We start from the raw sequence: 15,428 nt of genomic DNA, 5'->3' as shown, positions 1-15,428 counted from the left end.
TTGATATATCAAAATTTCTTAATCCTGAGTCTCGCATTCGTGGCTGCTGACATGGCTAGATAAGCTCAATCTGTCAGTGGTATTCTGGAATTCAGATAGGATAGCACCACTGGTGTCAGAAATTATTAAAAAAAACTTTTTTCAAAACCAATTTTGAAAATTCAATCAATTGCAACTGGGTTTGATTCTTGACCAAGGGGATCATTTAGGAGTTTTTCTACCATGCCAAGAGATATGTTAATAATCTTGCAGTTTGTAAAATTATTTTTCTACTATGGAAATCCCAGGAAGAGTTACAGTTTTGGGGTCTTTGAGTATGTCTGGTTTAGTGGTTTAGGAACAAATTTTACTTGGCTGTATGTCTCCCCTGTCGAGCTTTGGGATCCCCAGGTAAATTTTCAAGACTTGTTGAATTTGTCATTACTAAATAATTTTACTAATCTTTCTGAAAAATTTAAACCATATTTTTAAAAAGGAAAAATCATTTTCTCACTCTACCATGGAGTAGCTAATGCATTTTCATATGTATTATGGATGAATACACTAAAGGAATATATACCCATCTGTATAGATATGGTGTATATATATCTATTGTATAAGTACAGTGACCTGAATGTCAGTAAAATAGGCAGACAGAAAAAGCAAAGGCAGCTGTGCCTGGAGGGTTTGATAATGTGAGGTGTGTTTATTTATAAATGTGTGTGTGCGCATATGTGCACATATATGTGTATGTCTTCGTCTATACACATTCAGATATATGTGTAGATTTCTTGAGCTGGTGCTGCTGAAAGAGTAGATACTAAAAAAAAGAAAAAAAAAGGAAAAAAAAGGAAAAAAGAAAAAAAAAAGAAAGAAAAAGGCAGAAAAAACTACCCAGTTTCAAAGCATTTCTAAATATATCCATAATTCCTTGCTCATAGAGATCTTGATAGAATTTCTTTTAAGAATCTCTACAAGATTTAGTTTAGGATAAGAGTATTTCCTACATACAAAGAAAAATACGGTTACTTTTATATATCTGTCCCTCACCTGTATTTTTCAATCAATTCAAGTAGCAAATACTTTCTAAAAATTAGTTGTTCCACACGTTGTTCCATCACTTTGGTGTCAGTGGTAGGCACCACTCTTCACAAAACTGAATCTGTAATACAGTTGTGTTGTTCACACAATTGCTTTTCATGAGCTGGCTCTGAGTCCATGGGTATAAGTGCCTCTGTTTGTGCTAGCTCAGTGGTGCACACGATGACATTATTGTTTCTTGACTAATAAGCTATAATGTGAACCACATGGACTGTGGAAATTTAATTTACAAGGTAAGTGGTCATTTGACCATGAATTGAATACGCTGCCACATGGAAACAGAGGATCAGAACTACACAGTGGTGAGAGGCTGCTCTCTGCTATGAGCAAAAACTCTGTGCTGCTGGCAAGTGAAAGGGCTTCTGGGAGAGAAGGAAAGAATATAGGATTAATAGTGTCTGTCTTCTTAGTGCAGAAACAATTTATCAGTGACTGCGGCAAAGTAAACTCAGATTTTATGACAGGTGAATAAGTTTAACAAAATACAGGAAACAAATGTATAAAAAAAAATGTAAAACAACTACCCTTTTAGTGATACTTGTAAGTAAAAGCAATTTAAACCTACTAAATTATTGGAGATTCTTGGATTACATGAGGTTTTTCCAGCTTCATGAATAATGTAAAAGTGAAGATGCAGTTGGATATTTAAGGTGTACAATTTTTTTTATAGACTTTGAGCTTTCGTTTCACTTAACACTATAGAAATACCTTTTCTTGTATTTCCCTTTAAAAGATGGCTAAGAATGTAAGAGCACATCTTTCCAGGGTCCTCTAGGCAAAGTGGGAAGTATAACTCAACTACTTTTTACACACTGAACATCATCACTGCTCAAGTTAATAAAAAATTAAGTAGTTTTGGTTTTTTTTAGTAAGCAACATGGTGTCTTACAAAGGCTTAGTGCTGAATTTTAAAGGATGTGCTTATTTGCATTCTATTACAAATTTGTAAAGCTCTGAAGAAATATTAAGAATGTTTAATTAAAATACTGACAATGCTATTTTTTCAAAAGCTTGTGTTTCCTGATAGTTCTTTTGCTTGAAAAACTGAAAAAAAAATCTGGTTTCCAACCTGTTGTGAAGTCCAAGCTGGACAAAAAAGAACACAGTGGGGATCACATAACTTTCTGGACCCAGTAGGACTCTGAACCATTGAGTATGCTTCCTAACAGCCTGCATGGAATCTTCCTGAAACTTCTAATAAGGAAAAAGGGGGAGAAACAATGGCCCATTTCATTGCCCATTTTCAGGCCAAATTAACTGTTCTTGCAGGGAGAAGTGATACAGACTGGCATATTCTGTGTAGAAACTTCCCACCAGACTGCGCACAAAACAGAAGCCTTTAGTTGAATGGGTCCCTTCAGGGACATGTGATACAATTTGAGCTTCCTGTCAGAGGAGAAATTCATTAAGTCTTCATTTCTATTTCCAGATGAAAAATAGTTTGCTTAGGGTTTGTTTTGTTTTGTTTTGTTTTGAAGGTTAACAGCCTTGTGTCATGCCCTTAAAGTAGAATATCAGTGGCTGGAGTCCCCACAATACTCTGCTGCTTCTCCTTTGGTAGCAGACCTTTGATGGTGATACCATTCGATAGGATTTTGCTACACATGGGAAAATGGAAGCATAAGGAACCAAGCTAATTTTCCTATTTTTAGCATATCTTGGTAGGGGAACTTCTTCAGCAACATTGATTCATCTCTTTTATATATATCTGTATCTATATCCAAATCTCTATCATCTATATCTATCTATACTCTATATATTCTATGTGTGTGTATACATATATATATACATATATATACACACAATTCATATGTAAAATATATATTACATATATATTTAATTATAAATTCTTTGTTTTATTCTGGAAGCTGCTATAATCATCCCAGCATTAATGAGAGCCATGTTACCTGTGGATGCAACACTGTAAGGTTCCTTACCTGAACTGACTTAACTGCCTCTTGGTAGTTTCTTGATACTAATTTGATATGGCAGATTTCTGTTTTAAACTCCTAATCTCCATCAGATCATTCTGCTATCATAGCACTTTTTCTGCTGTAAGAGCTATTAAACCAGAATAAATATTTAATTGCAAGCACACACAGAATAAGTTCTTAATATAGTTCCATCAAGAAGTCATAGTATGACAAAAAAACCAGTTTCTTGCTTTAGTTAAAATACACATTTATATGTGAATGAAGAATGTCATTGAGAACAGGAATTAGACAAGTATTCTAAGGAATAATGTAAAAATAGAAAGCAAAACAAGGAAAAAATTATGGTTTTTTTACAGGGCAGAATTTGGGAACGTATACTATGCTGAAAGATCTCAGGTTCTTTATCCAGGAATCCAAACAGACAGGCATTGACCTGGTTTTTTTCTGGTTTTTATCTGAGATTCTTGATCACTTTGATTCATCTGTAAAAAGGTGATGATAATGATAAAGAGCAACAGCATTGCTCACAGCAGAAGACATAGTTGAGGTCTTCAGTTTTCACATCAGGCAGCTCACAGCATAAAGAATGATTAAGTTTTGCAGGGACAAATTGAAGTCATTTGATAAAAAACCCTACTCAAGCAGAGTGACCCAATGCTGGCTGGCCAAGACTATGTCCAGGCAGATTTTTAATCTCGTTGTCTGCTCATCCAGCCCATTCTCCATCAGCTTCTCTGTGTAGGAAATGCTTCATCTACCAGTCCAGGAATAGAGTTATAGATGTTTATCAAGTTAGACATTCATTTTCTCTAGGTCCTTGGATTTCTGAAGGCTGGTCCTGCTACTAAAAACTGAGATGAGGAAGATTTTTGGTACCTCAGCTCCTCCTATGTCTCTCGTCAAAAAGATTCTTCATCTATTTAGCAAGTTGTTTATGCTTTCCATGGTCTTCCTTTCGTAAGTAGCCTATATATAGATTTCTTTCTTGCTGGCTTTGCCACCTTTCACCAGATTCAACTTCAGGTGAATGTTTGCTTTCCTAATTCTGTCTCTCCATGCTCAAACAGTAGCTCTATAGTCTATACTGTTTACTGCTTCTATCTTCTGTATTATTCCTTGCTGCGTTTGAGTTTTGCTGGGTGCTCCTTGCTTATTCATGCAGGCCTTCTGGCAGTTTTTACTTTTGCTCATTCAAGTGGACTGTTCATGAACCTGTACAAAATTATCCTTGAATTTTACCCAGTTTCCTTGCACCCTTCTTCCCTTCAGGGCTTTATCTCACATGACACTCTCCAGTGCACCCTGAAAGAGGACAGAATCTGCTCTCTTGAAGTTCAGTGTTGCCATCTTGCTTTTTGCCCAGGATTCTCTTACCAGGATTCTGAAGTCTACTAAATCAAGGTCACTGCAGCTGAGGCTGCTTGCAACCTTCAAATTCCCAACCAGGTCTTCTCTGTTTATAAGCTCAAATGTTTAAAAATAGAGATCTTCTCCAGAAAGATCAACATCTCCTCTGGCTGGAAAACCAGAATATTCTTGAATATTTAGAATATTCTATTCAAAGAGGTTTTGACCTTTTTCCCTCTAAACTGTATGTTTTGTGAATGTCGATAACTATACATCTATTTTAAGCTCTACTCACATTCCACTTCTATCATATCAAGTCCTACATAAAAATTGTTTTGTTGCCTGTCAGACTCAGAGGTTTACTTCTCGCTATGGATTTGGGGGTTCTGCTGCATGAATTTTATGGTGTGTTTATGCTGCCTTGTTACTTGTATATTTCCATCTAGTGTAGAAGTGTACTCCCACAAGCAGTGACTATGTGGGATTACTTAGCTTGTAAACAAAATATATCTACAGTTTCTCTGATATGCGATCTTAGATGTGGGTGGTGACATGTGGGGTAATGGAGTGGATCTATGGGAATTCATTGGAACAACATATTTTTTTCTTTATTGGAAACTACTAAGTTTGGCAAAGCATTGTTGAGATCTTTTGCTAAAACAAAAGCTTTTCAAAATGATGGAGATATTTTATTTCATACTGAGTTTTCTACTTAGCCATAAAAATTGTGATTCTTGTCACAGTCACCTTACCATTTATTAATAAGTAAGAAATTTGTAAATTGTACCTTCAAAGGTAATTTTTTCTCCAATAAATCATTACATTTTTTAATGGTAAATGAAGTATTTTATGGATAAAAGAAAAACCTTCAAGTATATAAATCTCAACTGAAGAAATCCAGTCTTAATATGTCTGTTTATGCTTGATTTCTATAATCCTGCAATATGCTCTATTTTCTCAATAAAGTTTAAGTGACCACCATAACATATGCTCTTAGAAGACGCTTCTCTTTGTTTTCAATAAAAAGGAATTACAAGCATCCAAGTACTTGTAAATGAAAACTGGTTCAAGTTTCACGCTAAATGCTTTAAGTAATACATTACTTCCTAAAGAACATGGTAGGATATATTAGTCTATAAAGGGACCATTTGCAGAAACTATGAAAGCACCAATTCTCACAAGGCTGAGAAAAATGCTGCTGTTGGAGTTTTCTTCAAGGATATGTTGCCATTAATATAGTTGGACAAAACTCCAAGTAGTAGTGGACAAAAGTTCAACATGGTGTCTTTTCCAAGTAGTAGAAGAGGAGTTTTTAGTTCGAAGACCATTAAATGCCTCAGTTGTCTCCTATGTTAGCTACTCCTTAGTTTAGACTTAAACCTGTGTTCTAATTTTACACTTAATTAGTTTGCAGTATTGTGAAACATTGATTTTATTTTCTTCAAGTATCAAGGGCAGAAACATCTGCTGAACAGAAGTTTCTTCTTTTTAATGCCATAACTGATGGAACACTGCTATCCATCTTGGAAATATTAGAAATAAACTTTAAAGTACTTGCCCCTGGAGGGTTTTTAGAAGCCTGGTCTTGTGCATCTGTTAGCCTCACAGCTCTTTCTTTGTGTCTGCTTCTTGTTCTTGCTCTATTCTTCCGTTGCTGTGGGAGATTTTTTCTCTCTCCCTTTTCTCTTTCTCTATTCACTGCTTTCCAGAAACTTCTCCCAGATGTACTTGCTTGATGCCTCATATATAAATTACTGTCCCTTCCCTGCAGAGAAATCTGTATGATCCAAGAAATCAAAATAGACAGCTCTTTTCTCTCTTGGTTAGCCATACATTTTTAACAAAACAGAACATATAATAGATGTACCATAAGTGAAAACAGACAAACAAACGTGCATCAACATTAATATCTAATAAGGATGCCTTTAAGAAATAAGAGAATGCCTCATGAGAGAAAGCTTGCACGCTAGCAGGGCCACTCAGCTTTGTTAGCTAGAACTTGCAACAGTTAGCATAAAAACCTGTTTATACTTGATTTAAAAAAGAGGTCTCTGAATTCTACTTTTAGCCCTTATCTCTGGGTTCAATGTGCAATTTAAGAAAAGTGCTGGTACACATTTCTTCCAAGATAGGCACCCTGAGAAATCTCCCATTGCCTAAGCTATGCAGCTGCTAAACTTCAGAATATGGGAAGTATAGCTGAAACAATTTTTATTCTAAGATCCTTTGCATTAGCTATTACTATGATAGCATTACAATGCTCCACATTGAGAAATGCAAGAGAAAAAAATATAACTGTAAAAAATTACATTGTTTTTTACCTGGCCTCACTTGTACCACAGAAAGCAGGAGAAATTCTTTTCACACACTGCCAGGGCACAGAGTTTGCATGTACAAGTCCTGCCCAATGAAACCTTGTCCAAAGATTTAAGGGATTTGATGCACATAACAACTGACTTTGCTTCATATTTGTGCTAATATAGAACCAGGAAGAAATGCATATTCAACTTTAACATTTCATTTTATTATCAATGGTTTTTTTGTCCCTCAGAAAAATTTTGTGGTAGTTTGAAAGACTCCTCTCATGGAAAATCATAAATAATCTTTAGGCAGTGTAAAGTTTCATTCTTCAACTCTGATGCCAGCTGTATCTCTTCTGCCTCTAATTATTAAATAAAAACAAATTTGTATATTAGTTGCTTTTTCTTTAGAACCCACAAGGTCCACAAGCCTTCGATTAACAACAAGAATGATAAATGTGTTCATAAGGCTTCTTTAGCCTTAGTCTCTAGCACTGATATTCAAATTTTGAGTGAATATTAAAGAAAGATATTTTTTGTATAAGTTGCCGAGTTCTCACATTTCACTTGTCTGAGTAGTTGTATCTTTACTTCTGGACTAAAAGTATATCTGTAATGCTTTAAACTGAAGAATAAGGATCTTGACATGTATGCTCTCACTTAGAGTTTAGGGGCAGATCCATTAAAAAAAACCAAAAAGAGAGGAGAGAAATTCCACGTCTAAGAATGGGCTTAACAGTCTAAGAAAACAAGAGTTCTACAATATCTATGCTTAGATCCCAACATAACATAAATTCATCCTAAACGCTATTTTATTACACTATGTTCAATTTTTTTTTTTTTTTAAGTTACTCTCCCCATTTATTATTCAGGAAGCCTTTGCAGGATGAAGAACTGTTTATAAAAGTGTAACCCATGGGTACAATTCCACTACCTGGGTCAGCACCGCAGGCTCTCTGTGGGAATGCAAATCACTTACTAGGGCTTGAAATTTTTTTGTTGTTTTCAACCAAAACTTGTTTAACACTCCTGGGGATGTACTGTGATGCTACTTGTAGTAGTCAGAAGTTCTTTTAAATGTTTTTATGGTAGAGATTCTATCTAGGTTTGAATGTCTAGCCTATTCTGTCAAACTGAACTTAGCTAAGCTGACTTGACCTTTTTGAGATTTTTGCTGTTACTCACAGGGTCATGCAATTGTAAAGAACAGAGGTGGTTGTCCAAATCACAGAATGTTGAAAAGGTCAAAGTAGCAATGCAGTCTTCAATGTTTCTCCAGGTATAAGGTGTTGGAACTGTAGCACATAACACTCATGACTAGACTTGAAATAAGCTTGGAAAATGATCTATGCAAACTCCTGGGTTTAATGGTGAGACTGATGACAGTGCCAAATCATAAAAATGTTGTTATTCTGAAAAGGTTCTTAAGATCTGGTTAAATATTTTTGACTCCTGTTCATGTCAAACTAAGTTTATAAGCAATGATCCACTATAGATATTTTGGCCTTTTATATAGTTTTCCCAAAGCTAAATCAAGCATGGTTATGTCTTGCAGTCTATATTGTGCACCTGTGAAAAAATCTTATTCTTCTTTAATCTATGATGCTACCATTAAATTAGAATGTATGGGTTTGGATTTTAAATTTTTCCCCTCCACATTACAATAAGCTTTCCCATCCTTAGAAAGCTTTTTAAAAATATTCAGTACTCCTTCTGCCTTATGTATTACTATTGACTATCATACAGCAAATAGAGCAATTTTATATATTTGGTATTCCATGATCTTGTATATAATGATACATGATCATCATTTGCTACATAAATAATATCACAATAAATATCAGATTAACTAAATGACATTTTTAGTGTTTCATTTGGACATGAATGTATTATTTCAATTTCTAAAAAAGTTTCCCAAAATCCCAAAAGGGGCAAAGAAACTCCACACCTTGTAAATCTAACCAAAATTTTGCCCTTAGTTCAATTGACATTTCAACAGCCTTTTCATAATACAACAGTTGATACAAATCTCAGTACAATAATGTGAACACCATCCAAATTTGTACAGAAACGTTTCACAAATTTTAAATGTATAATTGGGTTTTTATTATCTGCCTCTTCTCCCCAGTTTTGTAACTGCCTTTCCATTGTCTCTCTGGGTCTTAAGTTTGACATCTGTCTTTCCTAAGAAGAATAGAGGTGATGGCAGGGTTACAATAAGTCATCATTGTCCCAAGTCCTCTACCTGAAGGTACATAATGTAATGAGACTTTCCTCCTCTCCATTTTTGCATTTGTTTGGATTTATTTCTTATTTTATCTAGTGTATTCTGCTTCCTTCTGTTTGACTTCCATCTGAAGTTCAAAACCTCTATGCAATAGTGTGCCTTGACTAATACAACTTCTCACTCTTTGCTATGCAACCTGAAGCAGACCTTACCACATGAGGTATCTACAGATCTAAAGTGAAGCAGGCAAGATGAAAGTCCCTTGATTGTTAACACCATTAAAGCTCCTTAAAACTGGCTCTGGACAACACAGACCTCATCATGTCTTTCAATTTTGCACCATCAGGTCAGTACAAAGCCTTTTACTAGGGATGATAGAATGGTAGAAGTTGTATCTGTGGATTTTAGTAAATATGCACAGGGTTTTTTTGAAGTTTTTTTGTAAGAAACAAAATATCTAGTATTCCATCTGAACTTTCATCAGAAGAAAAGGACTTACATGTTGTGCCATTAGACTTAATAAATAGGAAGAAAATTCCCCTTTCAAGCCCCAGGATAGTTAAACTTTCAACCCCACTCTTTACACAATGTATTTGTGTGGCTAAGATGTGGCTCTCTGGTATTATAATGCAGTGACAAGAGACTTACAGTTTATTTGAAAACTGGGTGATACTTTCTCTGTGTTTGGGGGAGGGGCAGCATCAGCCATCTCAAAACTTCTTTTGGAGTATTATTCCAAAGCTTTCTTTTCTACTGAAGGTCAGAGGCAGATTCACAAAATGAATGACAGCACCCACCACTTTTCCCAGCAACCATGCTTTTAAGGAACTCTCTCAGGGTAAAACTCAAAAGTTCTTTATTACTCCTTCCCTTTCTTGTTGCCTTATTTTTAGTTGTACAGTAGATACTAACTGTCATTCATTCAATCAAGACTGTTTAATATATTGATAGACTTCTACTCCTTTTGCTGGAGAAGTTTAGTGAGTCTGTCAAGACCAGTATCAGCACTGTGATGGTTTTGAGAATTTTTAAATTTTCCTGCTTAATGCAATTGGTAGTTGCTCAATATTCACAGTCTAAATTCAGTTATTGCAAGCTGAAGAAATTTGAGGAAAGTAAACAGAGCAAAAATAGTATGGGTAGGATTAAAAAAACCCTCCTTTCTCAATATAGAAACAGTTGAATACTTCAGAGAATAATTTTAATCATGTAATAATTTTAAAATTTTAGAAAGGTCTCATGTTTTTATGAACAAAAAATAAGAAGAAACTTATTCTTTTCATTTAAGTGAGTATACCATTCACTTCTGGGCAACTGAAAACTGAATAGCTAAATTTTCCATTAAAATGCTTTAATTTTCCATTAAAATACTTAGATTTTAAAAATAAATTTATTTTAAAGTTGAAATGTCTTCTGAGGAAGTCAAAGCTGAAAAGCTAAAATTTTCATTGTTTTATTTTGACCAAATAGGAGTATTATTAGTTAGTAATATACATATATTTTATGTATATTATTTATTTTAACAATTACTAAATAGTAACATACATGTACATTTATACATCTATCTAAATATATTTATAATATGACATGTATATATGACACTTCTTCCCCAACAAACAACTACACAAGATATTTTGTAAAATAATATTTTGAGAATGAGCACAGAAGTTTTCAACATTAAAAGTTAGAGTTAACTGGAAAAGAAATACTCAGAAAACTGTAATTATGGAGGGAAAAAATCCAGAAATATGACAAAGAACTTCAATATCAATTATTTTTATGGAATATATATTTGGATACATTTTACTCCTCCTCTTGGGGCTTTCCTAAATCTCTGTCAGTACATCAAGAATATTTCATCTGAGCTGACATCTTGGTCTTAATATCTACATATATATAAAAGAGTTATGATATTGGTACCAGTGAATTTTGGTGGCATGAGTCCCACAGCAGGAGTACTGGGATGGAGGGGTAGGCAGGGCAGGTGAGTCAGGGGAGTTGTAGCTATGTGTAAAGGAAAAGTTCGACTGTAGAGTTCTTACAGTTAGAGCTGATGTGGTTGAGAGCCTCTGGGTAAGTATCGGGGGGATGGATAATGAAGGACATGTAATAGGGGATGTTTAATACTGATCACCCAGCCAGGATTTATGCACTGATGAGCTATTTTATAGCCAGTTAGGAGAAATTTCAGCATCAGTAGCCCTTGTCCCTGTGTGAAATTTCAACTCCCCAGACACAACTGGAAATATCACAATGCTTTGACAAACAGATCTTGGAAATATTTCATGCTTGTAGCAGATAATTTCTTGTCTCGGGTAATTGAAATACCAACTAGAAAAGATGCCCTCCTAGATTTTCTGCCTGTGTATAAAGAGGTATGTGATGGTAGGTGTCTGTTTTAGCCACAGTGATCATGAAATGCTTGAGTCTAAAATTCTCCCTGTACTGAAAAAAAAAAAAAAAAAAAAAGGACAAAAGAGTTGCTATTCTGGACATAATGAGAGCAAAATTTAAGCTATTCAGAGAGCTATGTAGCTGAGTACTCTGAGAATCTGGGAGTCCACAAATGTTGGTCAATATCACAGAACAACCTTTTAGAAGCATGTTAGCCAGAAATTCCAGTGTCCTGCGCAAAGAAGACCAGCTTGGCTGAATGTGGAGATCAGCAGTAAAAGAAACTGTATGATCTCTGGAAGTGAGGTCAAATTTTCAGGAAGAGCACAGAGCTGTGCTTCATGTATGCAGACAGTAGACAAAAAAAAAAAAGCCAAAGTTTAATTACAGACAAAACTGGATAATATTTTTCAGAAAGCAAGAAGGGCTTTTTAAAGTACATTAATATTGTCTTAAAAAAAGGCAAAAAAAAAACCCCAACAACAACCAAAAACAACCTCAGAAAAATAGTTTTAGCTGTTTCTGTTTCCCAGGTATTTGCTTGTATTTATTAATGTCTATATTGGCTGAATGGACACAAGATATGCTCTTTTTTAACAGTCAGTATTATACACAGTATTTTAAAGAAAGTACAACGTATTGTTAATTTGAGTTTTTGATCTTATTCCCTCTTAACAACAGCATGGAGGAGGGATGGCTAAACATATTCTTGTCTTCTCTTATGATAGTGTAATTACCTTAAATCTGACAACCATTGCATTCTGATTGTAATATTAAGCATGCTTATTACTATATGTGCTGTAATGAAGCTATTCTTAAATTACACTAATAAAAAATATCTGAGGGGATATTCCAGTAATTGGTGTTCAGACAATATAATATTAAGCTTGTCAAATAAAAAATGATTGTCTTACTGTAATGTTTACATGTTTTTCACAAAAGATCCATGCTTATATTAGTGTAAAGGATAGCTCTCCTTAGAAAATGAACTTAAGTGTGCTTTGTAAGAAACTCTTTTTTTTCACACACTTTGCACCAGTTGTTGCTATAATCACAAGTGAAGGAATCAATCCATGGCCCACTCTATTAGATTATAGTTTTCCCTATACTGACTGATGGATTCTTTAAGGAAACTACTTTCTGTATGTCTCCAAAATCTATGTTTTTATCTCTGTTTTTATCTCTGTTTTTATTCAGGGATAAATATTACCTCTGCTTTGTGTTGGTTTGTGGAGGTTTTGTGGGTGTTTTTAGCAAAGAAAGTTTTGTGAAAACATGTTAAAAATTTGTGGAGTCTACAGAACTTTCAAAAGATAAGTGTTTTTGAAGTTTCTGCTAAGAACACATGACTCACACTGTGAGGGAAAAGGAAATGGCTGAGAAATCAATTTTCTGCATAAAGGAAAAGGTGATAACTTCCTGTATTTAAGAAGTAGCTGGAATTTTTAACATACATGAAAGAAGGGTAAGCAATCAGCAAAAGTACTTCTGCCTACAGCCTTTTTTGTTCTCTACTACAGTTCAGATCTTGACGGTATTACAAGCTTCTCATATTCCGTCATTTTAGAGAGAAACATTTAATTTTCTGTACCTTTGTCCTGGATTTTGTTCACACAAAAATTCCAAACTAATAAGTTCTTTTCACTTTACCTCTGAGTCTGCTTCACATCTCCTCTAATTAACAATAATAAGAAAAAAACCCTCAATCAACTTAATTATCTGGTTTTATTCTTTTTTCCTAAATAATATAATTAGAGTGATGTTATGAAAGACTTGGCAAAGTGTAAAATGATGAAGACACTGATACAATCCAAGGAAATAAACAAACAAAAACTTTCAAGAAATTTTTAGGCAGATCAGTATTTTTGTTGTGACAATTTTTCATGGTGGAATGAAAAAGACATGACTTGAAATAGAAAAAATTAATTTCATAGTATGCCATTGAGACTGTCAGAGTAGTATTTGCTGGTATTGACTAGATAGATATCGAGAAAATGGGTAAGAGAACAAAGTAGAGAAATAAGACTGAACAGGATTTTTTTTTTTTTATCATTCAGGTTAATTCAGCATAATGATTTTGTTGGACCTATAATTACCAGCATTTTTGTTTAACCTGAGAAAACTTTTTCAGTCAACTACAGAACTAGATAGGTAATTATTACCAAGTAAAGCCTTGCTCTACTAAACAACATCCTTCTTTTTTAATCCCTCTTGGAAATACTTGATTTGAAATATACTTTGTTTCTTCTGTTGTAATATCTCCTGATTCTCTCAAGTGTTGCTTTATCAGTATATAATTTGTTTTCTGTACCTGAACTCTTTAAGGTACAGAATATGTCTCCAGTTGTGAAACATTGTATGAATCTATCAATGATTAATAGCAATAATACAGCTGAGTAAATAGAGATGACTTTTTTGGGATTGGAAAATGCTGCTGCTTTATTAGAGAACAAAATTAAAAATAAACATTCTGGTGTAACTGCACTGACTTTGGAGACAGTTTGTATGAAGGTCACTAGTGTTTGTCTGTCTTGCCATTTTGAAGAACATTGCACTTCTCCTCATTCTCTTTATGCTTGTTTCAACATGGTCATCTGTTCTGTTATCCTCTTTCCAAGCTTTGTATAAATAGGACTTTTGTTCCGGACAGACTCCTCCTGATAAGCTCGGACTAAAGCAAAACAGGAAGAAACATCAGCAAAAGAGAAGGGGAAAAACCAATGGAAACAAGACTGGAGTGAAGTATGTGTATAATAGTAGGTATTACAAAGTCACAACATTTTTTTCTCTTTTACAAGAAGGTTCCCTTTTTTTTGTAAGGGTCCAACTCTCCATTTTAATAGTTTCTACCTACTTAATCTTCTGTGATGATGGCTCGTAGAGGGAATTGACCCAGCACTGCCAAGCCCAACACTAAACCCTATTGTTCTCTACAAATAGCTGACAGAAAGCTGTAGTCAGGTGGGTGTCAGCCTCTTCCTCCAAGTAACATATGAGAAGAGGACGTGGCATCAAATTGCACCAAAGGAGGTTTAGATTGGATATTAGGAAAAATTTCTAAATGGAAAAGATTGTCAAGCATTGAAACAGACTACCCAAAGAGAAGTGATGGAGTCACCATCCACGGAAGTATAGAAAAAATGCGTGGACATGACACTTGAGGACATGGTTTAGTGGTGAACATAGAGGTCATGCTGGGTTGATGGTTAAACTTGATCTTACAGAGGTCTTTTCCAACCTTAGCAATGCTATGATATACTTACCTGAATTTGCCCAGACATATTTTTCAGATTTTTCTGTCAAGGCAATTATTCTTTCAGAGGGAAAATCTTGACACAACTGAAAAGTAGTTTAAAAGCAAACATCTTTAAAGTAAAAGGAGGTCATCCTAAGCAGTGCATAGGAACTTTGTCTGGGAAATGTAATGTTCAATATATTGAATATTATTAGGAAAGGGGGAGATTACTGAGGTGGTTTTGATAAAAACATCATGCTAATTAGGTGGCTAAAAAGGGTTAATGGTTAAGAATCCCAAAAGGTTATTTAGAGACTGTGTGGTTGTACAGTAAAATGGCAAGTGATATTTTGTATCAATAAATGCCAGGTCATGCACATGGGGGGGTAACATTCCTAATTCATACATAAAATTATTTTCTCTGATTTGATCATTCTCACTCGAATGAGATCTAGGGCTATAACAGAAAGGCCTGTTATACAAGAATAATAATGTGCAGCAATTAAAAATTCCAAATGTATGTTTGAAATTATTGAGAAATAAATATAGAATAAACATAAAGGATATTGTTACATCACTGTACAAATTCAAATTTTGAATGCAACTTAATTACAGCGAATAGTTTTGTTTCTGTGAGTCAAAACAGGTCTAGAAGGCTGGAAAGAATATGGAGATTTGCCAGCTGTGAATCTACAGTACCTTGGTGCCCACGCTGAGTAGTTTAGCATTGATGGCTGTGGTCCTTGATCAGGACTGAGGGAAACATGAAGCAGAGTGAGCATCATCTTTCTTCCCCATCCTTTTTCTTTTGTTGTTAACTTTTCTATAATCATGTCCCCCTTCATAAAAATAAGGATGTGATATCATCACATCGCCACAGAGACTATCTTTATTTTAAGACAAAGACTTGT

This window comes from Sylvia atricapilla, chromosome 1 (assembly GCF_009819655.1).
Source record: "Sylvia atricapilla isolate bSylAtr1 chromosome 1, bSylAtr1.pri, whole genome shotgun sequence".
Lineage (NCBI taxonomy): Eukaryota > Metazoa > Chordata > Aves > Passeriformes > Sylviidae > Sylvia > Sylvia atricapilla.
The sequence above is the reverse complement of the archived record's forward strand: the minus strand, read 5'-3'. Positions refer to the sequence as shown.